The sequence below is a fragment of the Leptonychotes weddellii genome, chromosome 2, assembly GCF_054177405.1.
Source record: "Leptonychotes weddellii isolate Sample4059 chromosome 2, ASM5417740v2, whole genome shotgun sequence".
Classification (NCBI taxonomy): Eukaryota; Metazoa; Chordata; class Mammalia; order Carnivora; family Phocidae; genus Leptonychotes; species Leptonychotes weddellii.
The window spans coordinates 43983998-44010027 of record NC_138370.1 but is presented as its reverse complement, the minus strand read 5'-3'; the positions used below and the strand labels follow the sequence as shown (position 1 = coordinate 44010027).

Genomic DNA, 26030 nt, shown 5'->3' with positions numbered 1-26030 from the left:
ACCAGGGATCTGATCCAGACTAAAAAATACAAAATTTGGAGTTGTCAACACAGGTAGTAATTAAAGTCCTGAGACTAAAAACTTCCCCAAGGGAGTGAATGTAGGCAGTGAGGCCTGGGACACTTAAACTTTTAGAGGTTAGGGAGTTGAGAAGAGTCTAACAAAGGAGAGTGAGAAGGCCTGGCCAGTGGGTGGAAGGAAAACCGGAAAGTGTGTGGTCTTGGAACCAAGGGAAATGTGAAAAATGTTTCATAGAAGAGAGATTGATGGTCTAAAGTGAAGTATTATGGAGACCAAGCATTGACCGTTAAATTTAGCCACGTAAAGATTGTTGATGGCCTTGATGAGAAGTTTTTGCTTTGTGTTGAGCATGAGCACTTGGTGTATGGGCTCAGGAGAAGGTGGGAGGGAGGTGGTTGGAGGTGGTGAGTATAATGGGAAAAATCACAGCCTGTTTGTATGCTTATAGAAATGATCCACAAGAGAGGAAAAATTTGATGAAGCAGGAGAGAGGCGAGGACTGCTAGAGCTGCAGCCTTGAGTTGGTAAGAGAAGGGAAGAGATCAGAGGTAGAATGAAGCAATTGGCAATCAATCCAGACAAACAGGAGGGAAAGGAGAGTGTAAGGGTACACTGTAAGTCAGTGAGTAGATGATGAGATAGGATCTGATGGAAGTTCTGTGTGCTGAGTGAAATAGGAAGCAGCTGAGACTGAGGATGGGAAGAAGGGAGGTACAGGGTTTGAGAGAGAGAGGATGGATTAAGGAAACGTAGTTTGATTAGAGGACAGCTGTAAAGAGCCCATTTGAGATGAGTGATGGAGGTTTTCTTCTACCATGTTAAATTGTCCTGGGGCTGGCATAAAGTGGACAGAAAGTTGTATAGAGGAGTGTTGGGTTTTTGCTAGCCAAGGATCGTGAGATGAGGGAGGAGAGTGATTATTAACAACGGACTAGGAGACCTAAGCTAGGGTGTGAGGATGAGAGTGGGGTAGGGAGAATGAAAAGGTGGTAGGATCCCTGATTTGAAGGACCCCTTGAGGTTGAGGAATTGTTGGAGCTGGCATTTACATACTGACTTCATTCTGGCTTATTTCTTAGTAGTTTAATTTGTCTCATATTAATTGATAGAGCCTTGAGGGCTTTAATGATTGCCTTTTATATTTTCTTTTCTTCTCCATTGATGAATCAAACACCTGCCATTTTGTGTGTGAAAACTGCAATAGAAAATGCAGTCTAATTTTAGTATGAACTGTGCATGGAAATAGCTGTGTCCTCCCTAGTTAACAGTATTGAAATTTCAAGATAAAATGGGATATCTTCACCAAATGTAAACAGGTTAACATAAAATCAGTGGTAGAACTATAATAGTACAAGAGCTTTGTGGTGGACAGAATCATGATCTTCCAATGACGTCACATCCTAATCCCCAGAAACTATAAATATGTTACCTCACATGCCAAAAGAGACCTTGCAGATGTGATTAAGTTAAGGATTTGGAGATGCAGTGATTATCCTGGATTATCTAAGTGGGCCTAATGTAATCATATGGGGGCCTTGTAAGTGAAAGAGGGAGCCTGAAGTGTCAGACAGAGAGATCTGAAGATACTACACTGCCAATGATGTTCACTTTGAAGGTGGAGGAAGGGGCCTTGAGCCCATGAGTGCATGTGATCTCTAAAACGGGAAGAGGCAAGGGATTCTCCCCCTTAAGAGTTTCCAGAAGGAGGAGTTGGCTTTGAAATCAACCATTATGACTCCCAGGCCTTAAAATGGGCTAACCTCCAGATCATCTGCACTTTATCATAGCTTGGTGGAATTGTATTGCATCTAATTAAGAAGTAAGACTGTCAGGAAAGAAGTTTCTTCATCAGGTAACCAAGGCAGATTTTAACATCCAAGTACCAGCCACAGTACCCTATTTAGTACTCTGTTATACTTAGAGTAATAACTCTGTTGCAGAGGATGATATATGAGACTATTACTCTGATATTGTTGAATAGATGTTAGAAAACTGATTCTTTTGCTTTAATTTCTTTGCTCACTAAACAAACATTTGATTATAATTTGGCTTCCTGTGTGGTATGTCTACATGAAAGAGTTCATTGAGCAAATGATTCAGTTATTTGGTTTCTTTAGATGGTATATTGATTTCTATCATGGTTTGTCTGTGGATGGGGTAGGTGGGAATACACTGACCACAGGGCTCTAATTTCTCTTGGTTCCTTGGTTGTTCTGATTTTCACTTAACATTTTTGAATTGACATTCTGGTTTTAGTTAGTCCATTGAAAGTCCGTCCATCCCTGGGAAATGGCTCTTTTCGATACACTTAAGAGATTATTTTGCTGACCTCGTGAGGATTAGTCTCTGGAATCTTGGAAATTCAACAAGTTAATACAATCCCAGAAGGCTTCTTGTGAGAATAAGATGTTTTCCCCAGGTGACATAGCCCTGCTTCTGCAAAGCTGAGAAATAAACATCAGTGATTTTTTTTCTTAAGTTTGAATTTCTATAATGAAAACTAGGAAAGTGGCAAACATTAGTTTTTAGAATTAAAAAAATGTCAGCACCTGCTTAGGTTGGAAAGATAGGCCAAAAATAAGGTGAAGTATATCATAATTAAGTGTAGAGTTTTGCACTATATCATTTTTTTCCAAATACCAAAGTGTAGGTTATGGAAGACAAAGCTGTTTATAGTTTCCATCAAGTTTATTGGAAGTCAGGAGGAGAGTCCAGAGAAGCAGCAGAGTGTCAGATGGCATTGATAAATAAAGCATGGGAGTTAATTACTGGTACTAAACATTTTAAGAGGGTCCTGGGCATTTTGTGAGGGACATTGGTAAACTGAAGAGTGATCAAGATGGTAAAAACATGTAGATACAAAGTCATATATGTAGAGCAGTATACTGAAATGGGACTACTTAACCTGAAGAGGAATTTAGGATTGAGGGAGGGGAGCAAAGTAGTTGTTTACACATATAGAATGTGTAGTGCAGTTAAGGCACAGGGATTTTTCCAATTAGATCTAGAGGTTAGAACTAGTGACAGTAGGTAGAAATTGCTGAAAGACAAGATTTTGAGGCCATGTACCCATAGCAGATGTTGGATCACCTATACATCTCTCTGCCCTTTTCCCTTCCCTTCCTCCTAAGGGAATTTTGGTTTTGTTTAAGTAATCTGCCCTTTCTGCCTGGCTTTATTTGTCAAGAGAGGCAAACCCCAGCTCCAGGGGGACAAATGATGATCATTCTCAGTCAATCATGATGGACTCATTTCCTTGCCGGTGATTGGCCAGGTATAATTCTGGCCAATAAGATGTGTGCTAGGGGTCTTCAGACACAGATATTCCTCTCTGATAAAAAGATTCAGAAGGAGAAGAAATAATCTTTTTACATTGGACATTATTATGTCTGCATGTGAAGCCTGGAATGGTGGGAGCCATCTTGAAACCATAAAGAGAGCTAAACCAGCGTGCTAATGGCAGAGTGAAAACAAGTAAAGGAGCCTAGGCCTTTGATGTTGAACCACCAGAGTAACAAACTGCTGGAGATTTGTGACCTTGGAACTTATTATTGAACAATGAAAAAAAAATGAGTTGGCCTTTACTAGAAGTAATTAATGTAACATTTTTTATTTTTCCTAAATTGTATAGGACCAAAATGATTTCCAACAGAGCTGCTCTGAAATAGAAAAGATTTTCCAAAGAAGCAGCCTTTTTGTCCTCTGAAAATGTTTAAGCAAATGCTGAATAAACACTTAATAGACTTGGATTTCCAGCATTGGTGAAAGTCTAGACTAGATGACCTTAGATTCTTTCTAAAAGATTCAGGCTTTACCATTCTTAAAAACAAAATAATGGAGCAGTCCACAGTTGGAACAGAAGACTGTGGGATCCACTTAGGCTTCTCCATTTTGTGCCTTCTTTGCTCTCCTAGGATCACTGCTTTAAGGGATCAGTGTGGAGCATTGTTTCTCATCACCTTACAGAGCCCCTTCTCCTTTTTCCAAATACGTTGTCTGCTGCTTTATAGTTTCCAGAGAGAAGGAGGTAGGACATAATTGTGCTTTAGTGTAAAAGACGTTTTTGTTGTTTAGGTGCACTGATTTACAGAGAGAAGAAAGTGTTTTAGAGTAGATGTCAGAAGTTTTTTTTTACTCTAGTAATTTAAAGAATCTTAATCTTTTTTGGTTTAGTTGTTTTCCTTTTGGAAGATGGACCAAATATTCTAGTCTTATTAATAGAGGATATTGTAGAGACACATTGAAATGATAATACTTTGGAAAGTAATGGTAGTGAAGGCATTTATTAGAAATATTTTGTACTATTTGAGTTTCTAAGTTGGAAATACATTATCTGAGGTCAAAATAAATAGTTCATTATTAAACTGATGTCTCTCTATGCTTTGAATTTCAAGATGATGATGAGAAGCTAAAATAATTTAAAAAACAAAAATGAAATACAAATGAGTCTACCTTTATGCATTGTGGACATTATCAGAAACATCAGATTTAATCATTCACAGTGTTTAATTGGGTTGTCTTAGATCAGAAATAAGGGCAAAAAAAGTTTAAATTCAGATTTGAATTCCTAACATGACCCAAAAGTGGCAAAGAAAGATAGAGGGACTGTCTACAAGTTATTGTGGAGCTTCTTTTTTTCTTTCTTCTTAGTTTTTCTTTTCTCATGAACCATGTTTGGCTTAATCTATCAGGATATCAGGAAAATAAATTAACATACATGCTTTAAAAAAAATGACAGTCTGCTCCTACACATTATCACAACATTACAGAAATTGGAAGATGAACTGCAAAGTAAACAAATTTGTCTTCTGGAATGGTAATGTAACTGGTAGTTTTGTGAGGTTCTTTTTTTTCTTTGTTTTAGACTTCTTTTTTTTTTTTTTTAACTCTCCCAAGACCCATTCTGGTATTAAAACTTTTTCCTGTCCAGCTCCAGATTCCTCCATTTTCTTGTCTACCAGGATATATATTTTTTTAAACCATGGCTAACCCTGAGTATTAGTCAGTAGGAGAAAATTTGTCTGAGGTCTTCCCTGTTTCTCTTTATATTATATATTTCAGATGTAACTTACGGGTTTCTTGTCTTCTTGCTCTCAGGCAGCCATATTGATGTCCAGATCTTTTTCATGATGCCCCTTCACCAAAATTTATCAATTGTATTCCCTTCCTAGTAACCTCCTGTTTTGTGGTGATTAATTCCCTATTCACCTAGGGAATTGTGTTAGTAGCTGTTGGTAGGTTACCACTCTCTGACCCCCACCCTCTTTTATTTAAAAAACAAACCTGAAAATGCCTGAAGACCTATTTTGGCCTTACTCTGCCGTGTAAATTGTACCACGGGTGTCCGTGGCCTCTGTGAGTGCCTACTGTACTTGGAGGTGGGGGGTTTGCTTTTGCCTTCCCCTCCTTTGGCTGCTTTGAACAGTAGTGGTTGTCTTGCCTCAGGTCTTCAACTCATACACTCAGGGCAGGTTTCATGGGCAGCGCACAGGGTCCCACGCTGGCTTTAATGTTTTCCTGTTGTTACCTTGAAAGTCTTATTTATTATTTTTTTTACAAGGGCCTTTGCATTTCCCTTATAAGGTAGACCCTGGAAATTATGTAGCCATTCTATGCATAACCTTTTATTCGTTGCCTGCTTTATCTCTTCCATTTGCTTCCAGCTTTCCCTGTGGGCTTCCTGTGCTGCCTGATTGCTCACCAGTTTCTGCTCACCCCACTTTACCCACCCTGCCACTCCCTGTCATGTTTTTAACTCCTTTTTTCCGCTCCTAACTTCTCTTCATGTCAACTAACCCTGAAGTGCTCTCTTGGACTCACAGGGTTTGGCTTTTATAATTACTTGATCAGTTTGCTGATCGTAGGTTACAGTACTATCTTGAGCTTTGACAAAAACTTTTACTCAAATTCTGTCGAGCCCCTGTAATAATTGTTTCTTCAGCTTCTGCCTGTGACCTCTGTACCTCAGAAGACAGGAAATACGTCTTTGTTTCTAGTCAGTTGCGTTCTGTGTTTAATTGAGGTGTAACTGCATTTATATTGAGTCCCCGGAGAGGATGAGTGAGTTACTGATGATCTGGAGTCCATGAGAGGTTAGGGTAGAAACTTCGCTGTAGTAGTAATAGCATCTGCAATTCGCAGATGGAGTAAGATGAGTAAACTAAATGATCTACCCTCTAGATAACAGAATAGCATTAAAGTTTTTTTTTTCTTCCTTGAATGATTATACTATAGAACATAGTTTCAGATCTAAATGCCAGGAAATTACAATCAATTCCGGTAGGAGAGATAGAAAATAAATAAGTTAAAATATGTTGTAATGTTAACAGTAAATTATGCTAAGAAAAGTCACGCAGGACAAGGAAGGGCTCTGGGTTGGTTGGGATGGGGTGGTAGGAACGGCTGTTTGATTTTCAGACAGATTAGTCAGGGTGGCCTCCCTGAGGCGTTAGCATTTGAGCAGATAGATACCTTACATGAAGCAGGAGGGCCATGACAACTATGAAGAGCAGCCCCAGAGCAGAGAATACAAGTTCGGATTTCTTCAGGAGATTCAGTTCCTTTGAAAGTGTAAAATAAGAGGATATATATCTTGTGATGGTCAGAGATCTCATACTCTTACGCACTTGAATGTTTGATCTACGTATGTATCAGCCAGTGAGTATTTCTGTTCTTAGGCCCAGTTTGAGGTTGGTGATGGTATCAAAGAAACTTCATCAGGCTTTGCCTTGGAGCAGATGGTCTTAAAGGTGGGGCATATCTTCATGCAGTTTGTCCTCGTTAGTTGATTGTCCAATATGAACCAGAAAAGCAGATTAGAGTATTTGTTAAAATAGAATTCCCCCATTAAAAAACTTTATTTTTAAAATATAATGACTAGGATTTTTTCCAATTTTCCAATTTAACTTTATAACAAGAGCATTAAGTTCTGCAATCAGAAGGTTGTCGGCAACTGAAAGCAAAAAGAAAAATACTGTAAATATTTTTGTGGGGGCATGTACTTTTAATCATTTAAATTTTAGAGTGTTAGTGAACTTGTTTATTTTATTACTGAATAATGCTTATAATTGGGTGTTTATTTTTCCTGCCTTACTTTTTCTCTGGGAAGCTGACATTGTCAACGCTAAAACTTTTCAAGATTATGCCAAGAGGCTATTTGTTTATTTGAGGAAACTTGGGAGTAGATTGCTTGCTGCCTTGTGGGGTGTTTCCAGAAAAACTTCCAAAAAATGTTATTTTAATTTTGAGTTCCTTACTAATAATTCTGTTGTGCCATTTTTGTTATTTGGAAGTAGTTTGTGTTTTTCTGACTTCGATAAAAATGATAACAAGCCTGTTATCTAATAACTATGTACCTGGTGTCCGTCAAGGCTATGTGTTAAGATACAGCTGTTTTAAGGTTAGTTTTTCTTTGGGAGCCACAAGTATCATTCCATTATATTTATATTTTCATTTGGGTCTTTTGATTCCTGTACTATTAATATTTTTAGCATTTAGTGAAGTACATATCTAATACTGTATAATACAGTTTGCTTAAACCAGTCTGATTAGAAGAAAACATTTATTCAGAAATATGGGAAAGATGGTGATAGATTTTTAAGGATCTTGTATACTTGCCAACAGATTAGGACTCCCAACTAGTCAATTGTATTTGAAAGGGTTATGTAATAAAATGTATATGAAAGTGCTTTGTAACCTCCAAAGTTTTTGTCAAGAAATAATGGTTTATCATCCTTGTACACTGTTGGTGGGAATGTGGACTAGTACAGCTGTGCTATGGAAAACAGTCTGGAGGTTCCTCAAGAACTGAAACATAGACTTACCATATGATCCAGTAGTCCTGCTTCTGGGTATATACTCAAAAGAATTGAAAACAATTGAAAGAGTGTTTGTACCCTCATGTTCATAGCAGTGTTATTCACAGTGTCAAAAGGCGGAAACAAGCCAAGCATTCATTGACAGATAAAATGTGGCCCGTACGTACAAATGAGTATTCTTCAGTCCTAAAAAGGAAGGATGTATTAAAAAAGCAAACACATGACCCTGGAGGACATTATGCTAGGCACAAAAGGACACAGACTGTCTGATTCCACTGGTGTGAGGGGTAGTCACACTCCCAGAGACAGAAGGGAGGAGGTGGCTGCTGGGGCAAGTGGGGAGGCGCCGTGGGCAGTTGAATGGCCGCAGAGTTTCAGTTTTGCAAGATGCAGTGGGTTCTGCATGGGTGGCAGTGGCACAACAGCGTGGACATATTTAATACCACCAAACTGTACACTTGAAAAATGGTTAAGATGGTTTAAAAAAAAAAAAAAGGTTAATTGTAAATTTGACCTCCGGAAAAAAAGGGAAACTAATAATCCTCATTAGCTGGGAAGTGAGGAGTGGGTGGAGATATCTGATAAAACGAAAAGGCAGGATGTTGATAGTTGAGCTGTTGAAACGGAGTTGAGGGTTCATTGCACTAGTCTCTTTACTTTTGTATATATTGGAAGTTTTCCATAATAAACACATTTTTAAAAGATTATTTGTCACTTCAGTTTAGAAGACTAAAGTTATTCCACCAGGGGCTTCTAGTGGCTGCTATAACCCTCCATCACTAGTGAGCATTTCCGGTGGAGAGAGCGGGCTGTGGCTAGTGAGGAACGGAACAAATTCTGAAGCTTTCTGACTGGAAGGATGATGTTGCTTTTCACAGAAAGGATGCTGAAAAGGGGTGGAACTTGAGACGGTAAGAGGTCATGTAGGCAGTTCAAGTCTGTGAGTCCCTCTCATTGCCTGCCTTTTATAGCACAGTTACTGACCGAGACCAGGAAGATACTAACAGTTTTAACTGTGCTTCAGTATTCTTAATTACTATGTCCTTTCTTCTCATGAGCCCAGATAGGGCTGTACTTGTTGCCTGTATGGTCGGGAACTACCCGCACATGACACGATTATTCAGCACTGTCAAGTTAATATTAAAAATATCATGGTCTGTACTTCATAGAGCATGAATTTATCGTAGACATTTTTACATTAAGATAGCATGATTCTGTTTTGCAACACTGGCGCAATTTTCAATTTCCATTTCAGTTCCAAACACGGACCCTTTTTCCTGTCACGGTCAGAGTGTGCCGCCCAGTTATTAGAGGTTTCAAATTATTAGTTTGATCATCTCTTCTAGACAACATGGTCCTGTTAGCACGACTGAGACATCAAAGGCCTATAAACATTCTAATCTGCTGCTGTGAAAACTAGACATCCGAAAGCAGAAACATTCGGACGTGTATACACATTAAATTTCAAAATGTACAAAATCTGGTCTTTTTTTTTTTTTAAAGATTTTATTTATTTATTTGAGAGAGAGAGACAGAGTGAGAGCATGAGAGGGGGGAGGGTCGGGAGGGTCAGAGGGAGAAGCAGACTCCCTGCTGAGCAGGGAGCCCGATGCGGGACTCGATCCCGGGACTCCAGGATCATGACCTGAGCCGAAGGCAGTCGCTTAACCAACTGAGCCACCCAGGCGCCCCAAAATCTGGTCTTTAAGCCATTTTAAAACAAAGGATGAAGCAGGTGAGAATTTTTTCAATAACATTTGAACTTTCTAGAGTTTTTACTCTTGGTTTTAAAGACACATAATGTAGGGGGCTTTAATATAAGAATAATGAAAGTACATTTTTATTTGCTTTGTATAGAAAATATCTAATTAAGCTTAATTCTGTGATGGCCTGATTCTGGGCACGACGCAGATCATTCTGTAAACATAAAGGATCTGCAGAGAGCTGAAATACCTACAGCTCATGTTAGAGGAAGTATATATATTTTTTAAATAAACAAATCTTACATTTCTTTCTAAGTCTGTACCAATAGTTCTAATGGAATGTGGGTAGAGCCATTAAATGCTGAACCCAGCAAATTTGACATCTTGCCCTAACTACCAGAATAAGGTGAAAATAGTTGGTACTTACCTTCATTTAAGAGAACATAAGTATGGTAATTTCCTCCTAAAATCTGTAAGTGTGGTGGCCATTGACTTTTAACATTTGCTAAGATTATCAAAAATGGAAGAAATAGCATATTCAGTAGTTTCACATATTCAGTAGTTTCAGAATGAATAGTCTGTATGTAAAGCATACATACAATAACTTGCAGGATTTGATGGCTAGTTTAATGTGAGATGTCATTGGCTTGTATTCTTTGTAACAGAGTAGTCATACTTTTCAGTGGAATGTACATTTTACCTGGATGTCAGCTGTCTAGTTTTTATAATTCTAGTATGGAAGAACTAGACCCCTGCCATATACCCTGTGCTGAGCGCAGAGAATGGTGGTGCCATCTAAGCATTGTGTTCGTGGACTAATCAAATTGTAATTGTGCATTTATTTAAAGAAATTTCTGGATTTCATAAATATTTTATCACTACAGGAGAAAATAAGGCAAGTCCCTAAGTTAAGTTTCAAATGTGCTTTTAATAGAGGATCTTATTAAATATGATTGCATTCTTACACTGTTGTGATTAACTTTTCATCAATCTGTTTTCTTCCAAGACTAATTTGTCTTTGTGCAGGTTTTGAACACCTACTATGTATAAAACGTCAAGCTGAACACTGAGAGAAGTAGAAGTTAGAAGAGTCAGTGACAGCTTGTTTTCAAGCTCAGGATAGAAGCCATTTCAGATGCTGAATACAGGCCTTCCTTGTTTTATCATGCTTTTTACTTTATATTTTATACTGCTTTTTTTTTTTTTTTAAACTAATTGAAAGCTTGTGGCAGCCCTTGCATCAAGCAAGTCTTTGGGTGCCATTTTTCTAACAGCATTTGCTCACTTTGTGTTTCTGTGTCACATTTTGATAATTCTCTTAATACTTCGAACTTTTTCAATGTTATTATATTTATTACGATGATCTGTGATCTGTGATTATGACTCCCTGAAAGTTCAAAGGATGGTTAGAACTTTTTAGCAATAAAGTGTTTTTAAATTAAGGTACAATATACATTGCCTTTTTAGACATAATGCTATCACACACTTAATAGACTACAGCCTAGAGTAAACATAACTTTTATACACACGGAAACCAAAAAAGTCATTTGACTTGCTTTATTGCACTAGTCTGGAACCAAACCCGCAGTATGTCTGGGGTATACATGTAGTCACTTGCTGAGAACGGAGATTCTGTGTGGTAAAAGTGTTATGGCTGGCTGTTTAGAGAATAGTATGAGTAGAAATGATGCTGCAAAGAGCAAGATGGTTAAGGGTGGTAAACGCAGTTCCCACTGCACTTGGGTTAAAGCCCCAAATCCTCAGTGTGCTATTTGAGACTGGGTGATCTGGCTCATACCTGTTTGCCCTTCTTCCATGGTCTCTGCCCACACTGCCCTTCTTTCTGATCCTCCAGGTCACCGTATTCTTTCCTGTCTGAGGATAGGTAATTCCCTCTACCTGGAATGCTACTTCTCTTACTCTTTGCCTACCAATTCCTGTTCAGCCTTTAGATACCAGCTTAAACGCCACTTCCTCCAGGAGACCCCACCAGGCTGCCATATAAGACCACACAAGCTGCACATCCCAGAACACCCAGCCCAGGAAGAGAAGAGCACGTGCTGAGGTTGTGCAGAGTGGCAGCCCAATCTAAATTAAGTCCCCTGTTGATGCTCTATCATAGCCTCAAGTGTTATTCCTTCATGATAACATCTTGAGCCCCTAGATACCTGATTATCTGTGTAATGGAACTATAAGCTCCCCGAGGGAGGCGCCATATCAGTTTGTATCCCTAGACCCTGGGATTCACTTTTCAGGAAATATTTTTAAATGCATGAACCAACTCTAGATCACTCTTCAAATTTGGCAATTCAGCAGTAAAGAAAGAGAGGAAGGATATCAGCTGAAATGAGTCATGTATTCAAGGAAATGGATTGTGGATTGGTCTAGGATCAGGAAATCTGAATGTGTCTATAGGCAAAAGGAAAGGAGCTATTACCAGGAGAAACTGAAGATGTAAATGGATCACAGGAGTTATGTGATAAAAAAAGTCAACCTTAAAAAGAAGATCCCTGTTTACCCTTAGATAGGAGAAACTGTTTAGAAATAATCTATTACTGAGGGCTCAAGTAAAATTAGGTATATGAATTAATCTACTCATAAGTGCCACAACACTTTCAATTATAGTGACTTGATAGCTAAAGAAAAATGCTGATGGAAAATGTTTGGAGCACCTGGGTAGCTTAGTTGGTTAAGTGTCTGACTCTTGATTTCGGCTCGGGTCATGATCTCAGGGTCATGAAATAAAGCCCCTCGTCAGGCTCTGTGCTGGGCGTGGAGCCTGCCTGAGATTCTCTCTCTCTCTCTCTCTCTCTCTCTCTCTCTCTCTCTCGGCGTGGGGGGGGGGAAGGAAGAAGAAAGAAAATGTTTAAAATCGTGTACATACCAGTAACTTCTGTGGTTCACAGTCAAACAATGCACTGTCATAGTTAGATCTGTAGATCTGTATGTCCCTTTTGGAGGTGGAAGGTTCCTGCAAGTGCCAAAATCTGGTCATGCCGGAGTAATTATGACTTATGCTGAAAAATTGAGGAATTCTGTCTCTGGTTAGTGATTTGGGGTAAATGCGAGAGTAATTGTAGAGTTAAGCCCATTTTTTAAATGGACAAATACTATTTTTAGCACATTTTGCTTTGTTCTCTACCTGAGAGACTGGTTTTCTTTAGTGACGTTTTACCGGGAATCCTGACCAGTTTCATGTATTCTGTCTGTAAAGTGGATGTCACATAAAACAGCAAGATTGTCATTGTGAAGGAGTTGGATTTGGAGTCAGATCACTGAAGAAGTCGGTAACAGTAGCACAGTTTTACTAGATTGCCACTATCTCTGTAGGACGGAAGATAGGGTAAACAATCGATGACTAACTTCGTGGCACGGGGGGGGCTATTGGATAGCCCATTAAGTCCATGAAGGTAAACTCAACCTTGTAACCTGCCCCTCATGTTTAGGAGTAGGAGTGAAAGTGTCCTCTGTAGGCCACAGTGTGGTGTGCTCCATCCCAGGACCCTGAGATCATGACCTGAGCCGAAATCAAGAGTTGGCTGGTTGGCCGCTTAACTGACTGAGCCACCCAGGTGCCCTTCATTTCTTCCTTTCTTACTCACCTGTGTTGGCATTCCTTTGAAAAAATACTATTTTTGGAAACAAAATGCTGTTTTTGAAAAGAATGGCATATGTCTATTCAACAATGTTATTTATGCACTTAATAGTATATCTAGGACACCTTTCCACAGCTGTCTGAGATAAAATAACTTCTTTAACCAGCTTCCTTTGGACATTAGGATACTGGACAGACACTGGGATTGTTTTCCAGATTTTTTTCTTTCATTTTTTATATATAAATAGTCTCTGTACAGATATTTTTGCTTACCTGTGAAAAGCAATCTGAAGGATCTAACCCTAGAAGTCAAATTTCTGGGTCAAAAGCATGTGGGTTTTTAAATTTTAGTAGATAGTATCATTGTTCTTCAAAAATTTAATACCAGCTTACACCTCTCCCAGTGGTATATTTGAGTGCCCTATTTCCCACACTCTTGAATTTAATCATTACCCATTGTTAGCATCTCATTTTGATTTGCATTTCGTACATTTGAGTGAGTTTAAAGATATTTTCTTACATTTGCAGGTTAGTTTTATTTCCCAGTGAATTGTCTGTAATCATCGTCCATTTTTCAGTGGCTATCTTTTTCTTAACAATTTTAAAAACTCTGTGCATATTAAATTTTTTTTTTAAGATTTTATTTATTTATTTGACAGAGAGAGACACAGCGAGAGAGGGAACACAAGCAGGGGGAGTGGGAGAGGGAGAAGCAGGCTTCTGACAGAGCAGGGAGCCTGATGTGGGGCTCGATCCCAGGGCCCTGGGATCATGACCTGAGCCAAAGGCAGATGCTTAACGACTGAGCCACCCAGGTGCCCCTGCATATTAAATTTTTGTTGCAAATATTTTCCTTGGCTTATTGTTTATTTTTTGCTTACACTTGTTTTTTTTGTTTGTTTGATTTGGTTTTTACTTTTTTAAAAATCAGTTGTGGATTTGTTTTGTTTGGTTGGTTGTTTTTTGGCTGCTAGGTTTTATGTCATAAAGAGCTTCCTGTACTTCAAAATTAATTTAAACATTTCATCCATATTTTCTTTAAGTATTTTTATACTCCCTTTAAATGTGGTATATCTGGAATTTATTTTGGTTTAAGGAATGAAGGTAGAGAGAGAGCCAGCCTTAAGTTTTCCGAATGGCTAGCTGTGGTCTAAACACCATTTTTTGAGCACTCTCTCTTCTTTCCATAGAATCCTTACATTTGAGATTTGAGGTTTTCTGATAAATATTTTGTGTTTACAGTACCATTTAGGTAAAACAGTATGGAGATGCGTTGGGAAAGCTGTGCATGTAATATTTATTACAGGATTCCCGTGTAAATTAAGGCTGCTCCTACAACTAAACAGTACAAGGAATAGCTTATGATCAGAAGAAAAAAAGCATAGCATGCTTATGGGTTTTGCTTAGATTAGGAGATGAGATGTGTATGTGTCAGAAGGGAGATCTTAGAATATGTAAAAGTACTAGAATCAAAGTAAACTAAGGAGAGACCATAATAATCAGGTTGCAGGTTCACTCCCAGTGTATCATGTAATAACCCTTTTTGTTAAAAAACAAAAAAACAGTCTAAACTAAGGAAATTATTTTCATGACAATGTATTTTAAAAATTGGATGTTCTTAAAATAATAGACATTTTTATAGAAATTTGATTCTGTGATTTGTTGACATTTATAACTAATGTACTGGAATTTATTGATCTTATTGAAGGAGAGACCTCACTGTGACATTCCAATGTGACAAGTGGAGTTTTATGATTAGTCTAACTTAAGACTGAGTATAAGGGTACTTAGTAAGCTATAAGACATGTCTTCTGAGTCATAAAATCTCATTACTTATCATTGAAGTCCTTGATCAGAGTGGGAGTAGTGAAGCTTGTTAAAAGCATAGTGGCACACAGTATGTGTTGTTGCATTTCTCCTGCCTGGGTGCATTGGTTCAGGGAAACGGTAGGACTGTAACTTGTAAAACAGAACAGACTATGATTGAAGCAAAAAGGAATGAAGATAAAAGTTACTTAAGGGAAAGATCCAAGTTTTGGAGAGGCAGATGAAACTTCTTGTTACTTTTCGTTTTTGCCAAAGAATGGGAGCAAACATGAGTTGAGAGATGATGTGCGTGAAAGGACAGGTTCTCTGTGTTGCTGCGGGACACATTTGGGATTTACAGATAAGTGAATGTTCAAGGCATCAAGTAGAAAAAGTGTATCTATCAGTTATGTTTTCTCTGAAATTTACTGAAACTGAAAGGAGCAGGGACCTATGACATATGTGGTAAAGGAAGGAGGAGTGACTGCTTATATATAAGTAAGACCAGCATTCAGTTTTCCTTGATTAAAATTTGAATGTATCAAAATGTAAAACTGTTAGAATCATTTTATGAACATCAGTGGGAAATGAACTTCCAAGAGCTTATTTATTTAAAAAAGGGTATTTTCACTTGATGCAAACCATAACCTAAAACCTAGGTAAAGCTCAAAACAATTCTTTTCTTCTTTATTCTAAGTATTTAAGTGTAAATTACAAGTTATTACTTCAAAGAATGGCTCTGAAACCTATTAACTTCAGAGTCAGACCATTTAATTCTGTTACATTTGTCTAGATATTAAATGTAGTTGGACTTCACATGAAAAATTACAGAAGATAAGCGAACCCAGGAAATGTGTTTACTACTCTTGATTTAAGGTGAACATCAAGCTTAAATTTAAGATTCATTTTGATGTTTTTTGGTAATGTACCATGTTCCCACAAAATGAAAGGCTTTCATTGGTATACATAGATCCAGCAGAGAAATGCAAAGCATTAAACAGTAATGTTGTTAGTATAGACTCTAGTGATAATTTAGTAATTCTATATAATGGAAGTATATGAATGGTGTAAAAAAAAATCTCATAAGCTATTTGTCTTCATTACACTGTAGTTAGGACCGATTCTTGAAGTGCAACTTTGGCAGCAGAACTTCTGAATTTTAAATTACAGCTTCAGTTGAATGAAGGACTCTTATATTAAGTGATTTTTGAAGGTGCTTGGCTGGTTTAACCTTGCGAAATAGTGTGAGACATTTATATTTGGGATTGAAACTACCAGTGCTCTCCAAATGGAGGAGAATTAATTTTCAGGATTAATGAGGATTTTGGAAATATAAGCTTCACACTATAGAGACCAAATAATGGCTGGACGTCACTTTCAGCGTAAGATTTAGGCTTCTCAGTGGATTTTGTTTTAAATCCTGTAGTCTCATTCTCTTGTCATATAATATATACTGCCCTCCTCCCTTTCATGGAAACATAGCAATCCTTATTTTCTGTCTCCTTAGCATGATAGCCCAGACTTGAAATGGTAGTCCAGAAAGCAAGGATCCCACTTGCTGAGGTCTGGAACCCGGCTCTCCTGTTCAGCCTTTGGCTTCCAGCGCTTAGAAACATTCAGTACTTGTGGAATGAATGAATGCCTGTTTTGACTGTAGAAACAAGTTACTTTTCATGTACTACCACTGTGGCTGTTGGAATTCGGAGTTTCTAAACACAGAAACATATATTTCTAGGGCCAGCCCGTTGTTCTGGTTCAGCATTATACTTCCTTTGCTTATCTTGGTTTATTTGCATAAAGAGAGCTAAGTTGCTATCTAGTGTCATTAGCTTCATTAATGATATTTTTATATTTAACTTCATAAAAAAAAGGAACGTTTCAGAATCTCAAGAGATGAATAAAATACTAGTGTAGCTTTGTAGAACCGCCTTGGTATTAAATTTTCATTGTTACTATTACGCCCGGCAGCTGATGGGATAAGAAGAGCAGCCTTTCGTTCTAAATAGGATTGTGATGCTCTGGATAGAAATGTGTACATTTTCATTTCTCTGTGATAAAAATGGCTTCTGATATTTTATATATTTTAGTGTCATGTTAGAGATTTCATTCCATGATCATTTGTTCATTCACGTGTATTTTTATTTTTAGCTCTAAGCGAAAGACATGAGGCCTAAGACTGAGATGAGGTTGTTTTGAGGCCATCTGATTTCTGACTAGAAGGTGTGCGATCGCCTCGTCCTGAAACCACTTCAAACAGAATGGTAATGGCAAAACCTAAGAGAAAGAGAGGCCTTCATGTTTTTCCATGTCTGTTCTCTTATCCCAATTCCTTCCTCCTTAAGAAAAAAAAATCTTAAGTTGTGAACAAAACGTATTAAACAACATGCTGATATATTCTAACTAAACTGGTTCAAATGTAAAGAGTTGTGTAAATCGACATATTAATTAAGGCTTTTAAAGTTTAAACTTCTTAGTGAGCTCTAGTGAGCTACTTAACTAGTGACAAAATATTTATATGGAAACACCTAAGCCATTAGGAATTTGCAGATTGAAATAATTGTCTTCCTTTGAAAACGAATGGGGTTTGCTCTTAAAAGGGACTGCAGACTTAAGTTTTTCAGAATAGAAAGTAAGGGTTCTTGTCACAGCTTTCTTTTGCTGTCACAAAAAATTTTGATGTCTTATGGATGCTTTTTTGTTTTTCTTTTTAAGATGTAAAGTCTTATGAAGAATGTTAGTGGTTATCAATTAACTCTGCTTTAATTATTGCAGGTAACTTAGTTCAAAGTCTGTTTCATAGTTGAGGAGAAGAGCACTGTTTGTCTTTATTACAGTAAAACTTTTTTCGGGGCTGCTGCTGTTTATTAAGTTTATTCCAGTGGACCATGTCCTGTTAAAATAATGATGTAGCAGAGCTTAGAAAAGCAGTTACTAGGCTTAATTCCCCCGGGAATAGAAGTCCAGTAGGTTCTTTGCTCAAGTTCAGATTTTATACTAAGCCATCTTTTCAGAGTAAGTGGTTATTTGATCTTTCTTGTACTACGTGTAACAATGTTCATAGCAAAAACAGTATCACAGATTTACTTATATTTAGCCTCAATTACCCACTTGTTTAATTGGTGGCATGCCAAGAAAATGAAATTGTCATCCCACTCCAGAGGATGAGACAGAGGGCAGACTCTATGGAACTCTGACAACATTAATATATTTTTAAAAGTCACACTTACTTTCCTGTTTTTTTCCAGGGGCTCAGTTGTTGCTCTAGTTCTACATTCCCTCATTTCTCTACAAACAGTATTTTCTCCAACGTCAAGAGTGACTTAAATTTTTAAAATGTATTTTTATTTGTATACGTGGCTTTCTGTGATGGTAGACTTATTCACATGCCATGTAAATCCAGGCACTATTTAGGTTGACTGAAGTGTAATGATTTTATGTCTGTGATCTCAGTTTATACTTAAATAAGTCAGTCTAGCTTTGTCCTAAAGAGAAACAGTACACAATAGGTCGTTTCTTTGTTTTCCATATCTGCTGATGTGTTGTTTTATTCTTCTGAAATGTGAACTTTAACTCTTGCTTTTCTATGGAAAAATTAAATAGGCTAATGTAAAAAGCATCTTTTTTTAAGCCTATAGAAGTGTTCATATAGTTCAGTTTCGTGTATTAATGCTTTAACGAGAAACAAGTACTGATTGTTTTTATTTTTTGAAATTCTCATTTCTTATGTTTACCCCAAAATTTTTTTTCAAATAAAGCCTATCTAAATTGACCATTGTCGAGGTTAGAAGACCGTTGAAGGTCATCTTTTCTGTTTCATGTGCTAAAAGTTAATGGGATAGAAGTACAGAGACTTTAACCACTATTAATTGGCTAAAAATATGGTTTCTAAAGGCATGTGTTATGTAAGAATGAAATCAGTAATTGCATTTATGCATCTGTATGTCTGTCACCATAATGATAGCTTTTAAAAGAAAATCTAGAACTTAATGCCACTTTAAAGCCTGAAATTGTAAATGTGAAGATATTTGGACCCAGTAAATACTAAATAGGTGATATGTGTGAGTATAGTTTAATATTTTTTAATAAGTAAACTGCCTTGTTTCTAAGCAAAACTTTAATGTTAGACTTAAGAGCTTATAACTGTAAGATGAGAAAGAAACATTAACTTTAAAATGTCGTTTTGAAAATTATAAAAGTAAATATTGACCTTTTCTAAAAAAGTTTTTCCTTTTGACATTGTTTAATTTTTTTCCTTTTTGTTTTTTAGGTTTGCAATTTTTTTTGGTGATGGCATGTTCAGAATCTTGGATCCCTAAGTTGAATATGTTGGAAATATTTAGGAACTCTGGAAATTACTGTTTTGTGTATATAATGACTTACTAGGTGAATCAGTAGATTTAATAAAAAAGTATATAAAAGAATAGGCATTATAATTTTGTGTTTCTAAGTTGACATGCATGTCTCAAATTCTCATCTATCACTATTAGTGTCATTCCCTGGAGACAGTTATATAATAATTTGAAGATTTGGGGGTTTTTATGGACCCCATGTTTTCCCCGGCAGTTTATGTAATCCTCCTGTGCCAATTTGGTCAGCTCCTTTTCCTTTCTATCTACCTTGCCATGTAGCTTACTTAGATCAGAGGTAATTATTGATCAGGAGGAGATCAAGTGACAATCCTAGAGGTAGTAATTACAGAATTTCAGCCTGGAAATGACCTCAGAATGGTCTGTATTAGAATATGTAAATTATATCCAAATACACTTGTGACCAGATGCTGCTGATTTTCGAATTGGATATTGTTATGTAGGACAGAAGTGCTAATGAGGAGGAAAAAGAGCTGTTCTGTTTCACCTCCTCCCTCTCTACCTGTTGTTGGGTGCATGAATTAGTGGAAAGTAAGATGGCCAAGGGGTAGACAGTATAAATGGAAAGGAGAAAAAACAAAACCTGAATCTCCAAGAAGGAATACTTTCCCTTAAAAATTTGAAAGTTAGCTCTATTCCAAGTACCTGAACACACTATTTTAAAACCATAGGCTCACTTTCGCATAGACCCAGAATGTGAGTGAACTAGGGTGTGCTTGTCCAGAGGGAGAGCTGGAGAACTTGTTATCTGACAGGAGAGTCAGTGCTTGGGTGAGTCCGTGGTTGTCTGCTCGGATGAAGAGGTTTGAGGAGCATCATGGGGCAGTTATTTTGATAGTCAAATACAACAGCCTTCCTATCCCTTTGACCAAAACTGGGGAAGGATTGCTTTTTAAGACTGTGTTTAGAACAGCTTGAAAAAGGATCATAGGGAAAGGCTGAGGAGAATTCAGGGCTATAAAGACTGAGTGGTAGCTCAGTAGAATGTTCATGTATTTGCTTATTGCAAGTTTTATCGTTGGTAGATTATCCAATAATGTGGAAGTTTGTGTACCATCAAAGTTTTCATAATGTTTCTACTGGAAGGCTTCTAGAAGCTAAATAAGATACACTGTAGCACCGCCCCCCCACACACACCCCTTTGCTTTGCTTTATTTTAAGAGGATTTGACTGATCCGTATTTAATAGATGACACAATGAAAACATTAGATTTTTAAAAATCAAGTTACATTTTAATTTCAATGTGTGTTGCCTATTTGCTGCTTTCCCATTACAATTGGCTTTTTAAAAACTCTCCTTCTGTGATACTTTTGTCAATAGAGGTGTTTCCTCTTAGCCAATTCTAGCCACAGTATTGACTGGGCCTCGGCATTTGATATACCCAGAAGGAATTAGACAGGCAGGAAAAAACTTGGTCTCTACTGGAATGAATATTTTAAAAGCCTTCTTAGATTCTGAACACTTTGAGTACAAAGGAAAGAGACCCAAGAGAGGGAAAAATGTAAGAGCCCAAGAATAAAAAATGCTGGTGGGGGTGGGGGATCAACTCTTACACAGCTAACCCAAGTGTCATAAGGGAAGGAAATGAAGTTCCTGGAGATGAGGAGGCAGTTTATAAAATCCCGGGACAGCAGGCATTCTGATAATCAGTTGGGTAGTTCACACTAGCGGGGCAGTAGTATTTTAAGGCTAGTGACAGGTGATCTGGGGAAATATTAATGTATTTCCTAACAATGAGTTTGGTTTTTATTTTAGTGTGTTATAAATGGGTATGCAGCTCAAAGATGAACATAATTCAAGATAAGTATCTTCATTCTTAGAGAAGATACAATAAAAAATGGATCTTTTGTCCCTATCATTTACTTTAGAAAGTAATGTAGAATATGGGGCATAATAGAGAATTGATGGCATGAATATAATCAGTATTTGATGGAAGCTGTCTAGAAACTTCTAAGTAAAACCTTACATTTAATGTTGTCCTTAGTTGTACTGTAACAGTTTTGGTGGGAAAATGTGTACCTTCTTGGGTCACCGTGCTCCATAGACTGGCACATCACTGTGAAAGTTTAGAAATCTGACTCCGTTTACCCCAGGGAGGAACACAGATCTTCATAAATATGGGTACAGTAAGTACGTAGGGACCCACAGAGAAGGTGAGCCTAGAACAATGAATGGTTCTTTGTATTTTGGTACTTTTCAACCCCCTTTTGAAAATCCGAAGGTAACTATGGATCCTTTCTCCAACAAGACTGCAATTTCTGAGGGTAGAGGGACTGCCCTTGGTTGTCAGGTCAGGAAGCCCTGATCTAAACGATCATCTTCATTTTTCTTCTGACCTTGCTCTGACTTTATTGTCACTCTCTGTCAGGGGTTCTCTGTCGCCTTTGAAGGGAGCTTCAAATCTTGAAGGACACTTACTGCCTTACACATTGAACTGAAGCCACAAGTCCGGAGCTTTGTAATAAAATGGAGCAAACCTTGTCCACAAAGAGCTGCCCCACAAGTACAGTGGTAAAAACAGAGCCTGAGGCATGAAGGTGTGGCACGGCCTCCGAGCGAGTACCTGCTTCCTGCTCCTGTAGGGGCATTTATTCCATAGGAAGTTGAATATTAATGTTTTGTTTTTAAAAGAAGCATATTTCTTTTAAGAACTCTAATTATTTTAAAGGTTTTCTACCGAAGTGTGGCTTTCTCCTCATGTGTTAGGATGTCACATTAATGGTGTAAAATGTGTACTTCAAATTAACACAGTAACTGGGAACTTGGGATTCTGTTACTTTGTGACTCTGAAATTTATAACACGTTTTCAGGAAAATTGTTGATTCCCAGATAATTCATTCTTAACTCCTTTCAGCTTCCTGAATGTATGATTGTTTCTGAACCTTATTAAGCCATTTATAAGAGTAGACAAAACTGTCTTCAGTTCTTATTTTGACACGGAATGGATACATTTGATTTATCTTATTAGAAATGTGTTTTGACAGAAAATTCTATTTGAGTGGCTCTAATCTTCATTTTGGAATCTCAGATACCCTGCTTGTTATGTTGTTCATTGGGACTTTCCTGCAAAATACAGCTTCGCTGAGAAGATGATCCTTGAAAAATCAAGAAGTCTGAAGAAACTAATTTGGGGACTGAGTAAAGAGATGGAAAAGCATCGTCAGACTGACAACGCAGCACACTCTGGAAACATCTTAGACTGCATTGCTTTTGTACATGAACCAATTTGTCTGTGTTATGAACTGGACCTATATAGAGAGAAAACCACCTCATAAAATGTAATATAAGAAAACACACTTTGGCCTCTAAAAACATTTCTGTCAGAACAGTCTGCTCTTGACTGCTCACACTGATGGAGGGAGCCTGGGTCATTGCACTTGACTGAAAGTTAGACATCATGTATTCTGGATTTGAAGGTGTTTATAAATTTCCTCTTGGAATATAGTGTTCGGGGCTTTTACAACATCTGTCTCCCATGTGCCTTTCATGTCCCCTGAGAAAGGAGCCTGAGCTGTGTGTGCCCTGATGCTTGTTCTCGGTCCATCTTTCTCGGCACCGTGGACTTAAATGTGAGGAAAACATGGAGCATGTAGGGTTCCAGCATCCTGTTAAATCTATCCCGCTTATCCCTTCCAGGTAGTTGTGTTACATTTCCCTTTCAGCTCTTCTAAATGTGGCCCAATTTTAGCCCCTTGCTTAGGTCAAGGTACTGTTTCAGGCTTCTTCCTTCCCATTGTCGTGTTTTGTTCTGGCCGCGATGGGAGGATGGCAGTTGCCTTACTGTAAGAGTCCACTTGTGTCCTTTCATTTTCATCTCCCTTCCTGCATGTTCTGGTCTAGAAATAAAACAGATCTAGAGTCGGGGATCCGGGCTGCGTGAGGTCTGCCTGTATACACTCACAGCACTGAATTTAATATACAGCCTTTTAGCTGCGGTGTTGACAGTAGTCTCCTTTGTATCTCTGCCCTGTGCCGGGCACTTTGCTGCGTGTGGCGGTCCCCTCTTCCTCTGCACCACCGCATTCTCTTGAGGCCAAGACTAGACCTCATGGTGCCGTAGGCACAGGGAGAACCGCAGCTGACCTCTGTGTTCCTGGGGTCATGAGTTAATGAGGTAGTAGTTGAAGAGAGATCCTGGGGTCCTCCACTGGACTCGAGTCACAGCAGATCATGTGCAGAGAAAGTCATCATGTCCATAGGATTTTGACAAATTTGTCAAAAAACAGGCCAAATTTCAGGTTAACCATGAACCCACATTGACTATCCTGGTGTGTCTTACTTAAAAAAAAATAAAAAGTATCACTTAAAAACATTATCATATTACCGTGACATGCAAAATGTGATATTACTCAACAAAATTTTTACAAGTAGCTTTCAGAAACGTGCAAATATGTTTTGTGTAAAAGAGTATACACTGTGTGTAATAATTTTCTGATTCTCGCTCTAATAAATATTAAACTTAAGTGGTCTCAGTATTTAAAACCTAATAGTTTGAAAATATTTTTTGAGTAAAATTTTAAAGTATATAATTTACTTTTCATGTAATGTGCAAGTATTCTTAGAATACTTGTTTTCCACATGTGAAACTACTGTGAACAGGGTCTGTGTCTTCAGTAAGAGTTTCTGAAGCTTTGGCTGTAATTAACCAAGTGCTTGGGATTGGGCTGGCTGGAAATGCATATTGAGCTTTTCTGTGTATGTAGCAAACTTTGTCCAAATAAAGTAGCTTTGTACCCTGAAGGAGCTTTTAGTAATTAAATTTTTATTAAATATGGGCAAGTTAAAGAAGAAGACATGAACAAAAGGATCTGTAAGTGAGAGTCTAAATTAGTGGTTTGCAACCTTTTGCTGTCGAAGGTAACAGTGGTAGTGAGTCGGTGGGAATGGGGTAGGGGCGGGCTTTGTCATTTGAAGAGAAGAGAAAGACACCCATGTGGCATCAATAGTGGTGCGGTGGGGTCAGTGTGTGTGAGCTGTGCTCTGTTGGCCTGAATCCAAGGTCAAGGAAGCTTGGTACTAGAAGTCTATCCCCACAGTTCCTGAATGACCAGCAGAGGATGGGTGCCAGGTGGAGGCAAAATAGAAAAAAGAAAAACAAGGACAGGCTAGGGACTTCAAAATTTGTTTTTTTTTTTTTCAGTTGAAGAAATTGTCCTTTTAAACGTTTATGTCATTCCCTCTATTGTATACCCTTGGTAAAATAAAAGGCTTGCCATGTCAAATTAGTTCTCTAAAGATATTTTTAAAAATTTATCGGCCTGTAAAATCAAAAGGCTGTGTGCTGCAGGTTCTTGGAAATGTGCAGGATTAACATACTAAGGTCCCAGTTGTTTATCCTGCAACGCATAGTTCACAGGACACTGATTGATGTGCCAAAGAACAGTTTGGGCAGGTTTAGATAATTACTTCAGCATCGCTGTATAGTGGGAGTCACTGTCTTAAAAAGCCTAATTAAGGTAGTTAAGGGGTCCCTGGCTGGCTCAGTTGGTAGAGTAGAGCATGTGGCTCTTGATCTTAGGGTGGTGAGTTCAAGCCCCATGCTGGGTGTAGAGACTAATTAAAAAAAAAAAAAAGTTAAAAGGACAGCTAGTATCATCCTGTTTCAACCAACTGTTGACCAAAAACTCATTCTGTAAATCTCTCATACAGATTTCCAATAGTTTTATGTGAAGATAAACCTCAAATAATGCAAAGATCCGCTACAATGCAAACTCTGAGGAAATCATTTATACTACTTTGCAGATAACTTTTCAACCTGCAAAATAGTCACCAACCTGCAAAAAATTCTACACTAATAAATGACGAGAAACAATGCAATGGTTGTAACTTGTGTTATTTCTGCTTATCTCCAATAACAAGTTTAAGATTGACTCTATATACCATCGTCTTGTGTGACTAGACCACTTTTTTATATCTCATCCACCTATGTGCTAGCTATATATGTATGGAATGTGTCGAGTAAGTTTTCAAGAAAGATACTGAGATTTCTTCCTTTGGCATCTAAAGATGAAGGTTGGTATCCTTCCTAAATGGGTGCTTGTAGGCAAGTTCAGAGGAAGTCCGTGGCCTCTAGTCATGGTTTCCAGTACTTCCTTAATGTCGGGGATGTTGCAGATTTCTTACCAAATTGCTCATTAGGGAAAGCTTGCCATATTCTGCATCGTTTTTCTTAGGAGACCCAACTTTGAATTACTAAACCCAGGGCTAAGATTAGTGAGGCAGACACTTGCTTTCTGTATTCACTGGGACTTGAAAGCAAGAATGAAATTACTAAATAAAAAACTGGTTTGAGGGATATTTTGGTCTTCATTTGCTGTGTGCTTCACATCCTTTCCCCCCCGGTTGGAAACTCAGCAAGGGCTTGTAAATTTCTCAGTACTGGAGGGCATCACTTTGCCATGAAAATTTTGGGTTAAATATTTTGAACACTCTCAATTATGTAGCAGAGAAAAGATTATAAATAGATACACACTGATTTAAGTCATTTCATCTAAAGTATGACATGACCAAAAATTAGAGATTTGCCATTTTGTATTTGGAAGAAAAAACACAAATTACTTACCGTGGATCTTTGATGACCGTTACAATCAGGAAATTTAGTTTCTCTCTCTTGCTGATGTTTCTTTCAGTCTTGCCCCAAACCAAGTTACATTTTTAGTCAAATCATACCTCAGAACCTTTCCGTTAGGAATTAGGATTTTCTTTAGCTCCTGAGTGGCTC

At 37.9% G+C, this 26030-nt stretch overlaps 1 protein-coding gene and 1 long non-coding RNA gene across 3 annotated transcripts in view; both read left to right on the top strand.

Moving 5' to 3' along the window:
• The window catches only part of XKR6 (XK related 6), a 292719-nt gene that overhangs the window by 71169 nt on the left and 195520 nt on the right, over positions 1–26030 (top strand). The window lies entirely within an intron of this gene.
• LOC115938847 (uncharacterized) lies at positions 15825–24049 on the top strand. Its single transcript, XR_004073861.2, has 2 exons — positions 15825–17203; positions 19210–24049. It is a non-coding gene; the product is annotated as an uncharacterized LOC115938847 (long non-coding RNA).